Genomic DNA, 19,588 nt, shown 5'->3' on the forward strand with positions numbered 1-19,588 from the left:
GTAGGCTCTATGAAGGCTAAACAACTGTGAGAGTTTGTGTGAGGCCGATAGGGATGTAACAGGAATAGATTCCAGGGCCATGTCCCTTTGATCACCATCAATATCTCCTATATCAGCCACCCAGCGAGCCCTGCATTTCAACAAAGTGTGGTTCTGAATGGAGGGCAACAACTCCAGATATATACAGGATATCAAACCTTTACAGACACTGGATTGTAGGACCTCGGTCACTAAGACTGAACTATATACTGTTAAATTAGGTGGGTTTTTTGGGGGTTTTAGTGCATGTCTGAATTGAAGATATTGGTAGAATTGCTTGTGGGACAATGAGAATTCAGTGCATAAGTGATCATATGCCTTAAGGGTAGTAGCGCTAAAAACTTAGGGAAAAAAAACAAACACCCCTTTGTTGCCAAGATGAGAATCCCTGCAATTAGCAAAGTTCGGGATAATTGGGGTTACACCATAGGGGGGTAAAATACAGAGGGCCAGACATATGCAGTGCCTCTTTAGTAGCCTAACAAACTGTCATGGGGAAAGAAGGGGGAAGGCTCAGTAGGTCCATCTTCAGGTGGGAGCTAGCAGGGAAGGTAGAGTGGGACAGGGTTACCAACTGAGCTACGGGGTCTAAGGTATTACAATGTCCCCAACCAGCAAACTGTTGTATCTGGGAAGCCAGAAAATACATTCTGGGATGCAGAACTGCCAAACCTCCTCTATCCTTACTATACTGCACAGTGGTTAAGCTGATACGGGCCTTTTTCTTCTTCTAACCACTTCAGCTCCGGAAGATTTTACCCCCTTCCTGACCAGAGCACTTTTTGCGATTCGGCACTGCGTCGCTTTAACTGACAATTGCGTGGTCGTGCGACGTGGCTCTCAAACAAAATTGATGTCCTTTTTTTCCCACAAATAGAGCTTTCTTTTGGTGGTATTTGATCACCTCTGTGATTTTTATTTTTTGCGCTATAAACAAAATAAGAACGACAATTTTGATAAAAACACATTATTGTTTACATTTTGCTATAATAAATATCCCCCAAAAATATATAAAAAAACATTTTTTTTCCTCAGTTTAGGCCGATCGTATTCTTCTACATATTTTTGGTAAAAAAATCACAATAAGCGTTTATTGATTGGTTTGCGCAAAAGTTATAGCGTTAACAAAATAGGGGATAGTTTTATGGCATTTTTATTAATAATTTTTTTTTTTACTAGTAATGGCGGCGATCAGCGATTTTTATTGTGACTGCGACGTTATGGCAGACATGTCGGACATTTTTGACACATTTCTGGGACCATTGTCATTTATACAGCGATCAGTGCGATTAAAAATGCACTGATTACTGTGTAAATGACACTGGCAGTGAAGGGGTTAACCACTAGGGGGCGGGGAGGGGTTAAGTCAGTACTAGGGAGTGATTACTAACTGTAGGGGGGATGGGCTAGCTGTGTCACTACGCTGATCACTGCTCCCGATGACAGGGAGCAGAGATCAGTGACACTGTCACTAGGCAGAACGGGGAGATGCTGTTTACATCAGCATCTCCCCATTCGTCCTCTCCGTGAGGCGATCGCGGGTATCCCGGCGGAGATCGAGTCTGCGGGACCCGCGGCCAAACTCCGGGGCGCGCGCACGGAATGGCACGGCGGTGAATTTAAATGGACGTACCTGTAAGTGCCATTCTGCCGACGTACATCGGCGTGCGCCGGTCGGGAAGGGGTTAAACCATTTGTTAGAGATCCACATTGGAGAGTTATGAAATATATAGGAGCTGTGGGGCTCAGATCATCTTTATTAAGTTAACACGCTTTTTAACCTCTGCCTATCCAACAGAGGGGTAAGGTTCAGTTGGAGGTATTCTGAGGGCTCAGGGGATACCACCACCCCTAAATACTTAAAAGCGACAACAGCAATTTGACTAGCACAGGCAGGGAGTGGTGCTCCTAGTGGGTCAAGGGGCATTAGGATGGATTTATACCAATTTATGGTGAATTCACCAAATTTATTAATGGTTGCCATCAGAGTCTGCAAGGAGCCAGCTGTATTGCCCAAGTATAGCAGAGCTATACTATGTCATCTGCATAGAGGGAGATTTTCTCTTCAAAAGAGCCTTGCTGAAATCCCAGAATAGCAGGATCCTTATGGATTTGGATGGCTAAGGGTTCCACCAGGGTGTCCATTATCTCCAGAAAGGGAGATAATGCACACCCTTGTCTAGTGCCCCTATGTAAAGAAAAGGAGGAATAAATGATATTATTAATGCGCAGTCTGGCTCTGGGATCAGACTAGAGAACACGTACCCAATTAACAAAGTTTTTCCCCAGCCCAAACCTCCTAGAGGTAAGGCCATTCGACAAAGTCAAAAGCCTTGGCTGTGTCTAAGGAGAGAATGGCCCTACCTATTGGGTTATCCACTGGCACTTGTAGATTGAGAAACAGCCTCCTAATGTTATTAGCCATTGACTGGTATGACAGACCCAACGGGGACAGAGGCTTTTGGAGAGGACTGCAGGGTGGCCTCTTGCCTACTAATGGGCCCTGACTTTTAAGGGAACACTATTCTTTGGGACGTATGTGCCTGGGGGACCCCTAGAGTGGTCTTGCTTTGGGTTCATGTCCATATGTCCCCAAAACACACAGACTCTAGGAACTGGAGGTTTCATAAACATATTTGGGGCCTCTATGCCTCAAATTAACATGTATAGATATTGTTTATGTAATCAGCTCAAACCACTGGGGTCTCCTGCCATAATGTGTTTATTGTAAGTAGGTCTCTCCCGAGTGTCTTTCTCCCATTGTTAATTATCTGAGAATTATAGGAGAAGTGTATACTACTAATTCTGTTGGGGACAGAACTAGCGCCAGGGAAAGGTTCCTGATGAGGAGGGAAAGCATAGAGATCGCTACTTCTCTGGACATCCTCCTGCTTTGGCATGAGACGGCCAGGCTGCATTCTGCCCCTCATAACAGACGCTGTCAGATTGGCTGATACCTGCTCTCTACACGCTGTTGGAATCCCTGAGACTTCCCACCGGGTTCAATGTGAACTATCTTTGTATTACTTTATTACAAGTTCTCCATATCACACTTGGACTGGGTGTGTTATTGCCACCTCACCACGCTTCACCCTACCTACACTTGGCGGCAGTCAACAGGACATTTCCTTTGCAGCGGGTGCGAAAGGAGGATTGGGTTCCAGCATGGCTCCACTAGGATCTGCCTTAGTCCTAATAACAAAGTTCAGTGGCTCCAAGATTCCTCAGGCAGAGTGGGTGGAGAGACTAGAAAATGCCCCGTGCCTATACCAGGTTTCGGCTGTTGGTGAAGCAGGCTATTAATGCCCTAGTCGATGTGGATACCTTGACACAGGAGGTAGTCTCCTCTTAGAAGGACTCAGTCCAACCCCATAGGGGTGAAAACCCACTGCGCAGGGATCCCAAGGAAGACAAAATGCTGATGGTGCGACTGCTACGGGCACATATCCAAGAACTGTGGGCGGTCTGGTTTAGAAACTCTTCCAGGCTGTAATTTAACTACTGACTACTGGGGCAGAGGGATGAACCCCGGACTAACAGCACAAAGTCCCAGCAAGTCAGAGGACATTGTCGCACCAACACCAACAGTAGCTGCCCTGGTCAACAGGCAAGAAGTCCCATGCCTGATTGACACTGCATCAGTCAAAGGTCACAGTCATAGAGTATGATTTCTATGTGCAGAGATTTGGAGTATGAGAACAATAAGACCCCAGCTGCCTATCCCTCAGAGCAGCCAGTAATCAACCCATTCTGGTCGACCTGGGTGAGGATATAAATCAAGACCTAGTGGTGGAGCCGGTAGGGGTAGTTGTGACCCCGGGCCCAGTCAACCCAGCAATGCTTGTTGTGCTGGGCATGAATGTACTGAAAGGCCTGGACTTACCCCACTTGTTGGACAAATATGAACATTCGGGCCAGCGGACACATGGCTGCGGTCTGCGAACTGTGTGGCTTTCAGTGCTCCAGGCCTATGAGGACAAGCGCAGGGCGATAAAGAAGCAACCAGAGCAAGTAGGAGTGTCCCGTACACCCCAATCAAAAGTTATTCTTGCAACCCCTGAAAAAGGTGGTGTGATGGACCCCCATACTCAAGAAGAGTATGTCTGCCATAAAAGCGTTCTTTTTCCGGTACCGGCACGATCCAAGATCCCTTAGCCCACCCAGTCACTTTTCAAGGCATCAGTGTAGGGTGAAGAGTAGGGATGGGCCGAACGGACCCCTGTTCGGTTCGCACCAGAACTTTCGAACACCACGAAAGTTTGGACCCAAATAACGAACCCCATTATATTCAATGGGACCCGAACGTCAAAAATCAAAAGTGCCCATTTTGAAGGCTTATATGCAAGTAATTGGGCATACAATGGTTATAGGGGTCTGGGTCTTGACCTGGGGGACATGAATCAATAAAAAAAAAGTTTGGAAAAATGTCATTTTTAAATGAGCAGTGATTTTTTGATTTTTAAAGTGAAAGCCTAAAAATGAAAAAATCCTTCCAATATAGTGCCTGGGGGGGGCCCCTTAGTCTACCTGAAAAGTGGCAGCTCTGTACCGTGTCTAGAATCTTCTGCAGCAATAATTGCATTTATAAAGCCAAAAAAATGTTCCTTGCAAGCTGCCTTTATTTTGCTCAACAACAGCTGGGGAGCCAGTGTGTATGATGAGGCCCCCGTGTAGTGCATAGGGAACAAGATTAGAGATTTTTTGGATACATTCTGGTGTCACTTTGACTTTGTATAGAAGTAACAGGTGCGTAAAAATTGGGTTTGGGTGTCGGTGGTGCCTTCCCACCGTAACCCTATAGAGACAATCTTGATGAAAGCAAGAATTGGCCTTGCTGTAAAAAATTGCAATGATATGCACCTGTTACACAGGTGCAGAAAAAATGGTCTTTGGTTGTTAATTGTGCCCATGAAACCTATACCAAAAACATTCTTCCAGATGAAATGATTGAACACCCTCAAAGCTAGGCAGCCTCGAAGTCCTGCAGAAATTCCACATCCCAAAAAGACTTCATCAGTGACATTGGCATCAGGGGCTTTATAGCTGGTAATCCAGGACTGATTCATTTTTATAAAAGTCAAGCGGTCCAGGAAGTCTGTGGACAGATGCGTTCTATGATCAGTAACAAAACCTCCTGCAGCACTGAATGCCCGTTCTGAAAACATGCTGGATGCAGGGCAGCCCAACAACTCAATAGCATACTGGGCAAGTTCTGGCCAGTGGTCTATTCTCATGACCCAGTAAGTCAGTGGATAATCAGCTGGAAAGCTTTCCACCTCTGTTTTGGTCCCGAGGCAATCATCCACCATGTGATGCATACGCTGCCAATGGGATATGGAAGCTGGCAGCCCAGGACTAAAAAAAATCCAAAATGCCTCACTTAGGCGGATGCTTTCTCCAACGCTCCTCTCTTGAACAACAGAAGACTCAAGACACTGTAATCTACTGGAGTCAGGAAAAATGTTCAATAAAATTCTCTTTAACGTGTCCTCAAGAGATTTTATCTTCTGCACCCTCTGTGGGGACGGGATGAGTTCTGAGACCTACCTCTTATAACGGTGGTCAAGGAGGGTTGCCAACCAGTAATCATCCTTCTCCTTTATACCACGTATTCTTGGGTCCTTTCGCAGGCTTTGAAGTATGAGGTTGCCCATGCGCCTTAAATTTGCCAAGGCTTGAGAAGCAGACTCCTCGGGGTCACTCAAAATGACAGCATATGGAACTTCCTCCTCCCAGCCACGTACTACTCCCAAGGGTCCTGGTGTTGGAAAGCCATTGATTACAGATTGACGCATGTCTTCCTCTTCTTCGAAGCATATGAAAGTGCCAGAATCCTCCTCCTCACCCTCCTCCCCTCTCTCCTCCTGTGTGTTCTGTGACATAGGAATGATGGTGTCTGGATAAAGTTGCCCTTGAGAGGAAAGGAAGTCCTCCTCTTCCTCCTGCTGCTCTGCCTCCAGTGCCCTGTCCATAATGCCATGCAGAGTCTGCTCCAGCAGGAACACAACAGGGATTGTGTCAGTAATGCAAGCCCTGTCACGGCTCACCATTCTTGTGGCCTCCTCAAATGGTGACAATACAGTGCATGCATCCTTAATGATCAGCCATTGGCATGGGGAAAAAAAACCGAGGCGGCCTGAGCTTGTTGTCGTGCCGTATTCGCACAGGTACTCGTTGACGGCCCTCTGCTACACGTATAGCCACTGCAGCATTGACAAAGTCGAGTTCCACCTGGTGGGTATGTCACAAATCAGGTGGTTTACGGGCAGGTGGATTTCCCGCTGAATTTCAGCCAACCGAGCACTGGCTGTGTATGACTGCCTTAAATGGCTACAGACTCTTCTGGTCAGCTTTAGCACATCTAGCAACCCTGGGTACGTACTTAGGAAATGCTGCACCACCAAATTGAGGACATGTGCCAGGCATGGCACATGTGTCAACTTTCCCTGTCTAAGGGCAGACAGGAGGTTTGAACCATTATTGCACACCACCATTCCTGGCTCCAGCTGGCATGGTTTGAATCACCTCTGGGCCTGTCCCTGCAGAGCTGCAAGAATCTCTGCTCTGGCGTGGTTCCTTTCCCCTAAACACATTAGCTGAAGCACTGCATGGCACCTTTTAGCCTGACTCTGGAAATAGCCCTTTGAATGCTTAGGGGGTACCTGCTGTTCATAGGACAATTCTGCAGGGGAGTGCATTGAGGTGGCGGAGGAGGAGGGTTGTAGATCTCACAGGTCTGGCATCATCACCACCAGCTGTATGGAGATGTGGGGGCACAACAAGCTGCAGTGCTAAGCCCTGTCCAGCATCCTTTCGAGTTATAAGCAGCGTTACCCAGTGTTCTGTGAACGAAATATATTGTCCCTGTCCATGTTTGCTGGACCACGTGTCAGCAGCAAGCTGGATTGCCTTGCCCAACAATGCCAGAACATTCCCCTGCATGTGATGGTAGAGAGATGGAACGGTCTTACATGAAATTTAGTAGCGACTGGAAACCTGCCATTGTGGTACAGCACATTGTGCTAATTCACAGAAGGGGGCAGAATCCACCAGGCTGAAAGGCAGAAATTGGAGAGCCAACAGCTTTGACAAGCTTGCATTTAGACGCTGGGCATGTGGGTGGCAGGGACTGTATTTTTTTTTCCACTGCAGCAGATGGGGCAGAGAAATTTGTTGGCTACAGTCTACAGCTGGTGGTGTGCTGCTGGCAGATGTGCTGCTAGCACCTGGGACACCCTGTGCTGTACCATCATCCCTGTCAGTGGAGGCTGCTGAGAGGTAATGACTCGGTATAGCAGGGGCAGACTGAAGTGGGTAAGGAGGAGGAGGAGGGATAGATTTGTGCCCCTTTTGAGTGGCTTTTGGGTGCTCTTGTCGAAAGACTTTAAATGCCTTGTTAAGCATGTGGTACCCAAATGGTTGGTGTTTTTGCCACGTTTGATGAGCCTGAGACACAGTTTTCAGATAGCAACAGTGCGATCTGCTGCAGATGTGCTGACAAAGGCCCAGACAGCTGAGGTTTGGGGAGTGGGCTGGGAGATAACAGCTGCAGAATGTGATGGAATAGGGTGGCTGCTCTCTACTTTTTCTTGATGCCGACCTCCTCAGGGTTGTGCCGCCTCACCTTCAGTTTCCTCCTCTGCTCTATCTGGCACCCAAGTCACATCAGTGACATCATCATCATCTCCATCTCCATCTCCTCCATCTTCATCATTACCACTGGATACAAATTGTCAATTCGCTGCGGCTTGGGGAACATGAATGCCAATTTGTCTACCAGTGTTCCTCCCTCTCTCCAGGCTCATGTTCCTGTCATTCTCAACCTCAGAACCAAGATGTGAATCCAGTAATGGCTGGGCATCATCAAGGAGCAAGTGGCTGACGCTGTGGTCAAATAACTCAGCTGACTCCTCAATGGCTTATGTTGGGGCTATGGCAGAGATAGATGTGGACAAAGGAGGCAGGTTTATCCACTCTGGCAACTGCGGGGGACAGCACAATTGTCTCTGCTTGCGTGACAGAGGATGAGGAGGATGAGGAAGGTTTAGTAAGCAAGTCCACCACCTCCTCTGCATGCTGTGGCTGGATAGCATGGGCAAACTCACTAAACAGAGGGAATGATGCCCTGCCTGAGAACTGACCACCACGTCCACCTTTGCCTGTGGACACATTTGTTGCTGGCCCCCTTACAGTGCCAAGAGAACGTCTGCCTCTCCTTGTTGTCCTACCAGACATTATTGGGAGGGAGGGGGCGGTGCTTATAAGCAAATGTAAAGAAGAAGTTGAAATCTGTACGCAGATGCACTTTAATCAATGTAAAGAGGTGTTTGGTGCACTTTAATTTGAGTACTCACACTACACAGACACACTCCACAGATACACTATTATATACTTCAATATAATGCACCAAACGTACAGTGACACACAGAACTATATGGCGTTAAACTGGCAGTAATGCACACAAAAGTAAATGGCATTAAACTGGCAGTAACACACAAAACTATATGGCGTTAAACTGGCAGTAACGTACACAAAACTATATGGCATTAAACTGGCAGTAACGCACACAGAAATAAATGACGTTAAACTGGCAGTAACGCAACCAAATAGACAGTGTTCAACCGTCACTACACTGACGCTATCTGAACTGTCCCTACTCTAGCCATACACTAATGTCAAGATTAATGACACGGTCTCACTACACTACACTGAAACTATCTGAGCTGTCCCTACTCTACACTAATGTATGTATGAATGACACGGTTCCTACTCTAGCTGCGTACTATGCAAAGCTGAATGGTGGTCCTCCTCTCTACACTCACACTATCCCTAGACTGACACTAAACTAATACTAAACTAATATTCTACACTAACAATTGAAGCAAAATAGCACAGTATAGCACACTAACTAACTAATAGCGCTGAACATAGCCCCATTCTATCTCTCTCCACAGCGAAATCACACTGAAAATGGCTGCCATTGAAAGAATACTTTTATACTGTGGGGCGGGAATGAGCCATGATTGGATAAAGTCATGATGACAGTGTCCAATGAAGCTTTCACTGCTTTAGCCAATCAGGGCCTGCAATGCACTGTTCAGCACCGCAATGCATTGTGGTTGGTTCGGGGGGGGGGGGGAACGGTCGAACAACCCGTTTGTTCGGCTGTTCGCCAAAGGTCCGAACAGCGAAAGTTCGGCCCAAACTTATGCTCGGGCCAAACCGTTCACCCATTCCTAGCGAAGAGAAGCATAAAACTGTTTATTCAAACACATGTACAAAGAGATATATACACTCAGGGGATAATCCCCCTTCTTTGCATAATGGCACAGGGCAGGGTAAACTTTACCTCATCCAGTAACATGACACATAGGTATTCAAACATTTCAACAGTAGACAGTCTTTGGGAGTGGCTGCTGGAGAACCCCCCGCCCTTCCCCTCTAGAATCGAATCCACATAAACATAAACATCCCATAATAGGTTGCTCCCAAGGCAGACAGAAACAATAGAACAATCGATCTAGTAAAAAGCCTACAACAGTTTATGAGACCAAGTTCATACAATATTCCAGCAGTTGGAAAGGTGGAATTAATTTATCTTCATATATTTCTTGAGGGATATTGTTCAGAAATATTAATGTTCCAAGTGAAAGAGCCCCATCATTCTTTCAACGCAAACCACACAGCACTCAGGGGACAACCCCCCTTCTTTGCATAATGACACAGGACGGGGTAAACTTTACCTAAACTTTACCTCGTCCAGTAACAAGAGACACAGGTATATTCAAACATTTCAACAGTAGACCATCTTTGGGAGGGGCTGCTAGAGAAACCCCCACTCCCCTCTCACAGCTAATCCACATATGCATCCCATAATACTTTACTCCCAAGGCAGGCAGAACAATAGAACAATGGGATACAGGCACTTCACAAACACATAACAACCCCCACCCCACCTCAAACCATCTATCAATTGTCTGAGACGAAAGGTGTAATCTATTTTCATATAACTCTTGAGGGATATTGTTCAGAAACATCACTGTCCCAAGTGAAAGAACCCCTTCATTCTTTCACCACAAACCACACATATAGAACCCTGGATAACAGGGGTAACAGGAAATGCTGAGTCTGGTGTGGTTGTACCGTGAGTCTGATTAGTGCAGATTAGACTGGGGTTCTCGGTCCCTACCCCTAATACACACTGGGTAACTTATACATAGAAGGGGGCGGGGGAGCTGGACAAGGAGTTTCCAGAGATCTCTAAGGTAAGCTGGGTTCCACAAGCCCCCGTGCCCAAATCCTGGTCCTGTCACAAGCAATCTGCTCACTCACTGTTGGGGCCCATCAGAAATGACAGGGGGCCACTGTTATGGCAGAACCCCACAAGGATCCCATGACATCAGGGGAGTGGATGGTGGGCCGTATCCTATCCATCAGGGAAAAGTCTTGGTGCAACTTGTCAACCTGGGAACAACACCAGTATCGCTTCCCAGACACGCCATCTTGGCTGATCTCTACATAGTGTCTTGCCACTGTATCTCTAAGGCCCAACCAGGGGTGGAAGCAGTCTGCGCCCCTCTACAGGCAGCTATGGCCTCCTGAGATGAGACCCAATACAGTTCCCTACTAGAGCAGCTGGATATCCACTTTAAATATTTTTCTCTACCCCAACAAAGACTGCTTCACCAGCTGCTGAAAAACACCTACTGGTAATTACCACCAGTCCAGAGGATTATGGGTTCCCCGAAGCCATCGACTACCCCATACACATGAAGAACACACAGCCCATCACCCCAGCTTTGTGCCAAGAGGTCAAGGAGTTACTCTGCAACATGCTTCAGAGTGGAGTGATCAAGGAAAGCCGCAGTCGATGGGCCACTGCTGTCGTTCTGGTGCGAAAGAAGGATGGCAGTCTACAGTTCTGTGTGAACTACTGTAAAGTCAACACATGCACCCACTGGGATGCCTACCCACTTCCTAGAGTTGAGGAATCTCTAAGAGATCTTGGACAAGCCAAGTTCTTCTCCACCTTGGATTTGACTAGCAGCTATTGGCAAGTCCCAGTGCGGGATCAGGATGAAGACAGCCTTCACCCTTGAGACTGTTTGAGCTTAATCACATGCCCTTTCGGCCTCCAGCACCCTCCAGTGAATAATGGAAAGATGTCTTGGAGACCTCAACTTTGAGACTGTGTTATTTTACCTTGATATCATCATCTGCTCCAAGACATTCGAAAACACGACAAACATCTGGACCAGGTGTTCTCTCGCTTGGCACAATACGAACTAAAATGTAAACCCAGAAAGCGCCACATGATGCGGCAGGAAATAAAGTAATTTGGACACATTGTTGAGGCCAGACGTGTATCACCTGACCCAGCCAAGGTGCTAGCTGTCCAGGACTGGCACCCTCCAAAAAGTAGGAGATGTGCTTTTTCTTGGGTCTAGTGGGGTACTACCGGCAGTTCATCCCGAAGTTCACCCAGATAGCCATCCCCCCTACCCCTTTCTGAGTGGGCATAGTGCCCAAAGGAAAAGTGAACATTCACCTTCTATTCAGGCCCAATGGCATGACTCCCAGCAGCAGGCCTTTGAGATGCTAAAGCAGAGACTGACCTCCGCCCCATTGTTGGCCTATGGAGACTACATCCAGATGTGTACACAGAAGGGAGCCTACAGGGTCTGGGGGCTGTTCTGGCCCAAGTACAGGATGGCCAAGACAGGGTGATTGCTCCTGCCAGCCAGAGCCTAACAACTACAGCTCTTTCAAGCTCGAGTTACATGCTCTGGTTTGGGCCATCAGCAAAAAATTCACAGAATATCTCACAGGGGCTGACATGGACAACAATCTGGAAACTGCAAAGTTGGGGGTGTTGAAACAGAGTTGGGTATCCTGCCTGGCCTGGTTCAAGCTCAACAGGCATGCTGATGTTCTGTCCTAAACAGGGTGGAGCCAGTGGCGTAGCGTGGGGGGTGCGGAGGGGGCCGCGGCCCCGGGCGCAACATTTAGGGGGGCGCAATTCCGCGCCAGTGTGTGACTACTGGCTGCCCCCTCCTAAATTCACTGCACTGTGTCCCCACGCTCTGGCCGCCATGTTCAGTCTCCGGCGCCCTGTGATTGGCCGTATGCGGTCATGTGCGGCGGCGCGGCTGGCCTGTCCATGCTCGCGGTACATCCTGGAGTCCCGCCTCTGCACTTGTTCAGTCTCCGGCACCCTGTGATTGGGTAAATGGGGTCATGTGCGGAGGCGGGACTCCAGGAGCAAGCGCGAGCGTTAACAGGCTAGCCCCGCCGCCGCACATGACCCCATACACCCAATCACAAGGCGCCGGAGACTGAACATGAGTGCGGGGGACACAAAAATTCAAGATTGTGAGCCGCCGCTGTCTCCTCCTCCTGCTCCCCTCCGGACCGATGGGAAACAAAGAAGAAAAGGTGAGACTCCCTCGTGATGAGAGTCGTGTTGCTGGCCGGGGGGGGGGGGGGAGACACAGTCTGGGAAGAGGGAGTGGCCAACCAGAGAGAGAGAGTGAGTAGAAGAGCAGCTAGAGTCATGCAGTGTAGTGGTCAGTATAGGAATACTGTAGGTAGGATAGTGTAGTGGACAGTAAAGTAGTCAGTGCAGTATAGTGGACAGTATAGTGTAGTGGACAGTATAGTATAGTGGACAGTATAGTATAGTGGACAGTATAGTGTAGTGGACAGTATAGTATAGTGGACAATATAGTGGTCAGTATAGTGGATAGTATAGTGTAGTGGACAGTATAGCGGTCAGTGTAGTGATCAGTATAGTGTAGTGGACAGTATAGCGGTCAGTATAGTGTAATGGACAATATAGTGGTCAGTGTAGTGGGCAGTATAGTGTAGTGGACAGTATAGCGGTCAGTGTAGTGGACAGTATAGTGGGCAGTATAGTGTAATGGACAATATAGTGGCCAATATAGTGTAGTGGGCAGTATAGTGTAGTGGACAGTATAGCGGTCAGTATAGTGGACAGTATAGTGTAGTGGGCAGTGTAGTGGACAGTATAGTGTAGTGGACAGTATAGCGGTCAGTGTAGTGGGCAGTATAGTGTAGTGGACAGTATAGTGGACAGTGTAGTGTAGTGGGCAGTGTAGTGGACAGTATAGTGTAGTGGACAGTATAGCGGTCAGTGTAGTGGGCAGTATAGTGTAGTGGACAGTATAGTGGTCAGTATAGTGTAGTGGGCAGTATAGCGGACAGTATAGTGTAGTGGGCAGTAAAGTGTAGTGGACAGTATAGTGGTCAGTATAGTGTAGTGGGCAGTATAGTGGACAATACAGTGTAGTGGGCAGTATAGTGTAGTGGACAGTATAGCGGTCAGTGTAGTGGTCAGTATAGTGTAGTGGACAGTATAGTGGTCAGTATAGTATAGTGGGCAGTATAGTGTAGTGGACCATATAGTGGTCAGTGTAATGGGCAGTATAGTGTAGTGGACAGTATAGTAGTCAGTATAGTGTAGTGGTAAGTATAGCGGACAGTATAGTATAGTGGACAGTATAGTATAGTGGACAATATAGTGGTCAGTGTAGTGGACAGTATAGTGGATAGTGTAGTAGACAGTATAGAGGTCAGTATAGTGGGCGGTATAGTGTAGTGGACAGTATAGTGGTCAGTGTAGTGGTCAGTATAGTGTAGTGGACAGTATAGCAGTCAGTGTAGTGAGCAGTATAGTGTAGTGGACAGTATAGTAGTCAGTGTAGTGGTCAGTATAGTGTAGTGCACAGTACAGCAGTCAGTGTAGTGAGCAGTATAGTGTAGTGGACAGTATAGGAATCAGGTTTGTTAGTACTATTGTAGGAAGGGAAGGGACAGGACTCGGGGAGTGCTAAAAGTCGACAGGTTAGGGGGTGCAAATTACTTGCCTTGCCCCGGGCGCTGACAACCCACGCTACGCCACTGGGTGGAGCGCCCAGGGGAGGATGTGGACTCTAGTCGAGAGAACATAGAGATAGAGGTTGCTCCTGTTCTACCCATGCCAGCCGTGTTACGCTCCATTGAGGACCAAAAGTTGGACCCACAGACCAAGGATGAACTTTATGGTTGAGAGAAGTGGGCACTGATTCAGCAAAAAGATCCAGACCTGATGCAGGTGCAGTGCTACCTCTCCCAGAACCACAAACCCACTTCCCGAGAGTGCCAGAAGTTGTCTCCTGTCGCTCCCGCCATCCTGAGACATTGGGACCAGCTGGAATTACGACAAGGTACTCTATCGTCAGACACACATTCCCTCCGAACAGTGGGATATCCTCCAGGTCATTGTCACCCAGATCTGTCAGGTACTCCATGTGACAGATGACCATTTAGGGGTGGATCGAAATAAATTGTTGGTTTAGAGATATTTCTTCTGCCCTTATTTGTCAGAATAGGTGCACAAGGCTTATAGGGAATGTGAAAGTTGCACCATACACTTCCCCTGTAAAGATAACTCCCATGACATTCACCACTTCTGAACCTTTTGAGTTGGTGACCATGGACTCCCTGACGATCTCCAGCACTCCCTCCAGCTATCACTATGCGCTGGTCTTTGCCACTTTACCAAATTTGGGGTGGTGGTGCCTACCAAGGGCCAGACAGCTGTCACCACTGCAAAACTTTTCTGGGAGCATTTTGTCCAACCATATGGCTACCTGAAGAGGATCTGCTTTGACCAAGGCCCAAATTTTGTGTACGTAATCATGACCAAACTCTGTCGCCTAACTGGCATCTGAATGTTTCATACCACCTCCTATCACCCCCAAGGCAATGGCACCTCACCTGTGAGCAGTTCAACAGCACCCTGCTGGGACCCTAGAACTGAGTTACCAAAAATGGTGGCACCAACAACTGGGGGCCATGGTGAGGGCATATAACACCAGCCACATGCCCTTTTTCCTAATGTTTAGGGAATACAGCCGAATGCCTGTAGATCTCCTGTTGGGGACACTGGAGCACATTTCCCAGAACACCTAGTTTGTCTGAACAGGAACATTGGGAGTGGCTGAAAAAGGCCAAGTATATGACGTTAGACAAGCACAAAGAGATGGCTCCTGAACCTGTTTTGGAAGAACTGCCGTTGTGACTGTGGGACTGGGTGTTGGTAAACATTACCTGTCACACCTGAGGGAGCAAGCTGCAGCCCAAGTGGGAACGCACCCCATACTAAGTGGTGGGGCAGCTTTTCCACCTACACCTGTCTATGATCTGGTCTTGGAGGGGCCTGACCTCATAAAGAAGCAGCTACATCAAAACATGCTGAGACCTTGTGTGCTGGGTGGAGATTGCTCCAGGAAACCTACTTGTGATGGGAGTCACTTTGGGTGGGGGGCCAGTAGAACCCAGAATCCCTTGGAGAGTTTGGGAAACCCTTGCTTCAGCTCCCCATGCACCTTCTATGTCTAAGTCACCCTGTGTCTATTATGGGTACAGGGTGGCCCGAGAACCCCAGTCTGATCTGTACTAATCTGACTTACTGTACAACCACACTGGAATGTTGCAGAATGTTGTGTGTGTGTGTGTGTGTATGGGCCCTCCTGTACCTTTTGTATTGTACTGTAATTGTGTTGTCCCCCTTATACATTGTAAAGCGCTGCGTAAACTGTTGGCGCTATATAAATCTTGTATAATAATAAATATATATATGTGTGTGAGTGTACGTATATATGTATGTATGTATATTTATATATATATATATATATATATATATATATATATATATATATATAATATTATATATTGTCTCATACTGTTGGGGACTTTTTGCTGGGTCGTTTGGGGTGTGGCTGTATTCCATTGTTCTATTGTGTCTGTCTGCCTTGGGTATAATGGGATGTGTATGTAGACTAGCTGTGAGAGGGGAGGGGGGATATTCCTCCAACAGCTCTCCCTGCTGATTGGACAGGCTACTGATGAGAAGTTTAAATATCTCTGTGTACCTGTGTTTCAATAAACAAATCATGTTGAGCAACCAAAACGAGTATTGCCTAGTTATTGGTTGTCAGCGGTTTGGAATATCTGATATCTATATTCGGACTGGACTAAGCGATATATGACGAAAGCACTCAAGCGGAGTGTGGGACGTTTCGTTACACTACCGATGACTGGGAGGTGTTTGACGCCGCGGATCTTCCCCCAATGTGTATGAAACCCCAACTGACTGGTTCCTGCTGTCCCTCGTAGTCGAGCTTCCAACCTTTCCTAATTCAGAGATTGACAATTTGGGTGTCGAGAGTCCAGAAGGTCCATCCACCCCATCCAGTACTACAGACTGTACTGCCTTATCCAAGGATTTGACCTTGGTGCCAGGAGATGAGAAGATAGAAGACACATTTGGTCCCTTACCATCTGAAGCTCCTGAATCACTCTCTACAGATGCACCTTTGTTAAGTGACTCTACAGAGAATCGAGAGGGTCGTCATCTTTTGCAGTCCAACTCTGGGCAGCTCCCTGCAAGATATTCTGACTATGTTGTTTGAAAGTGTCTACTGTTCAGTCCTAATCTTCCTTTGCTTGTGCTTTTATCACTGTTATTATTGTTGCTTCCATGTTACTGCAATGCTGAGAACAGCATCTGTTAAAGAAGAGGGGAGTGTAGGCAGGTGAAGTCTACTTTCTCCTCTGTGGGTGGTGTTCATCTGCAGTGGCATAGCAGTTGCAGAGGAAGTCAAAAAGAACATGGTTCCTTTATGGTTTCCTGGGTCACTGGGGGAAGCTATCCGATTGGATGCTGCCACCCCATGCCATTCTAGCCACCATATTGGGTCAGGCAGAGCCTATTTAAGGTCCAGGCTTGGTGTACATAGGCGAGTGGGTAGAGTAGGGACAGGTACTTGTCTGTTAGGGAAAGAGCTAGCAACAGGGAAAGGTTCCTGATGAGGAGGGAAAGCATAGGGATTGCTACTTCTCTGGGCACGAGATGGCGAGGCCGCATTCTTTCCCTTCTAACAGGCGCTGTCAGTTCAGCTGATACCTGCTCTCTAAGGCTGCATTCACACCTGAGCGTTTTCACCTCGTAAAACGCTCTTAAAATGCCAGAAAAAACTCCAGAAAAACACCCAAAAAGCGAAATCCCATTGATTGAAATGGCCCCTGTTCACATATGAGCGTTTTGTAGCCTGAAGCAAAACGTCTGAAGCTCAGAAAAATACATGGGCTTCTTTTTGGGCAGATTACAGGCCTTTTTGTGCTTTTTACATTGGTGACCATTTGACCTGTGCAAAATTGCGGCAAAACATGGCAAAAAAATTGCAGAAAACACAGCAAAATCACTGTAAATACGTGAGAAAGGCCTGTAAACTAAATGCTCAATTGTGAATGCAGCCTAAACCCCGTTGGAATCCCTTATGCCGCGTACACACGGTCGGACTTTTCACCTGCAAAAGTCCGACGGACGCCGCCGGACCAAGTCCGGCGGACAATCCGACCGTGTGTGGTCTCCATCGGACTTCCGACGGACCGTTTCGGGTGGAAATCCGACGTACTTTAGATTTGAAGCCTGCTTCAAATCTTTACGTCGTACCTCCGCCGGACTCAGTTCCTGACGGAAAGCCCGTTCGTCTGTACGCTAGTCCGAAGGACCAGATACGACGGAGGAGCAGGTTACTGCATCTCGCGCTCGCTGCAATAGGAAAAACTAATTTTCCCATTGCGGCGAGCGCGGGGGGCATCCCAGGCCCTTAGGTCTGGTATGGAACTTTAAGGAGAACCCCCTACGCCGAAAAACCGGCGTGGGGGTCCCCCCAAAATCTATACCAGACCCCGATCCGAGCACGCAGCCCGGCCGGTCAGGAAAGGGGGTGGGGACGAGCGAGCGCCCCCCCCCCTCCTGAACCGTACCAGGCCGCATGCCCTCAACATGGGGGGGTGCTTTGGGGGAGGGGGCGCCTTGCGGTGCCCCCCCACCACAAAGCACCTTGTCCCCATGTTGATGAGGACAAGGGCCTCTTCCCGACAACCCTGGCCGTTGGTTGTCGGGGTCTGCGGGCGGGGGGCTTATCGGAATCCGGGAGCCCCCTATAATAAGAGGGCCCCCAGATCCCGGCCCCCCCACCCTATGTGAATGAGTATGGGGTACATGGTACCCCTACCCATTCACCTAGGTAAAAAGTGTCAATAATAAAACACAACACAGGTTTTTAAAATAATTTATTAAACAGCTCGGGGGGGTCTTCTTCCGTCTTCGGGGGTCCCTCTGGTTCATCTTCTCCCGGCGTCCGGTTGGTTCTTCTCCGCTCTCCGGCCTCTTCTCCCGGTGTCCCAGGTCTTCGGCCGGCCCCTCCGCTGTCTTCAGGTAGCTCTATTGCCAGCGGAGGTCCGGACTTCTTGGCTTCTTGTGTTCTCTTCTCTTCTCTTCCCCCAGATGTTGACACGACGCTCTCTCCGGCTGGACTGGTCTCTGAGGGCTGCGTTGTGACTTATATAGGCGGAGACCCCGCCCCCATATGATGTCACAGTCCCTGGGCATGCTGGGACTGTGACGTTTTAGGGGGCGTGGTCGACCACGCCCCCTAAAACGTCACAGTCCCAGCATGCCCAGGGACTGTGACATCATATGGGGGTGGGGTCTCCGCCTATATAAGTCACAACGCAGCCCTCAGAGACCAGTCCAGCCGGAGAGAGCGTCGTGTCAACATCTGGGGGAAGAGAAGAGAAGAGAACACAAGAAGCCAAGAAGCCAAGAAGTCCGGACCTCCGCTGGCAATAGAGCTACCTGAAGACAGCGGAGGGGCCGGCCGAAGACCTGGGACACCGGGAGAAGAGGCCGGAGAGCGGAGAAGAACCAACCGGACGCCGGGAGAAGATGAACCAGAGGGACCCCCGAAGACGGAAGAAGACCCCCCCCCGGAGCTGTTTAATAAATTATTTTAAAAACCTGTGTTGTGTTTTATTATTGACACTTTTTACCTAGGTGAATGGGTAGGGGTACCATGTACCCCATACTCATTCACATAGGGTGGGGGGGCCGGGATCTGGGGGCCCTCTTATTATAGGGGGCTCCCGGATTCCGATAAGCCCCCCGCCCGCAGACCCCGACAACCAACGGCCAGGGTTGTCGGGAAGAGGCCCTTGTCCTCATCAACATGGGGACAAGGTGCTTTGTGGTGGGGGGGGGCACCAAGCGGCGAGATTGAATTCCTTTTCTAGTCCCGTCGTACCCAAGTCACGTTCAAAATGAACGGACTTGTCCGTGTGTGGGAAAGTCCATTCATTCTGAAAGTCCGGCGGAAGTCCGTCGGGAAGACCGGATTCCGGAAAGTCCGGCCGTGTGTAGGCAAGTCCGGCCGTTCAGAAAGTCCGGCGGTAGTCCGCCGGAAGTCTGGCGGCAAGTACGTCGGACCTAGCTTTCTAGAAAGTCCGACCGTGTGTATGCGGCATTAGTGTTCCTGGTTGGGTTGTCTTCCTACTCTTTCATTGCACTAGGACTATGTGTTTTATTGCCACCACACTATGCTGCACCCAACCTACAAGTTTATGAAGTGAACAAAACCAAAAGGTTTTTGTAATCTGTTGGTCAACAATTAATATTACATAGCAGATCATTTGACTGATA

At 48.4% G+C, this 19,588-nt stretch overlaps 1 protein-coding gene across 1 annotated transcript in view; it reads right to left on the minus strand.

The window, feature by feature from the left end:
* Window positions 1–19,588, minus strand: part of LOC141147320 (protein mono-ADP-ribosyltransferase PARP14-like) — a 171,151-nt gene that overhangs the window by 114,239 nt on the left and 37,324 nt on the right. The gene's annotated exons all lie outside the window — the stretch shown is intronic.

This window comes from Aquarana catesbeiana, linkage group LG06, assembly GCF_042186555.1.
Source record: "Aquarana catesbeiana isolate 2022-GZ linkage group LG06, ASM4218655v1, whole genome shotgun sequence".
Lineage (NCBI taxonomy): Eukaryota > Metazoa > Chordata > Amphibia > Anura > Ranidae > Aquarana > Aquarana catesbeiana.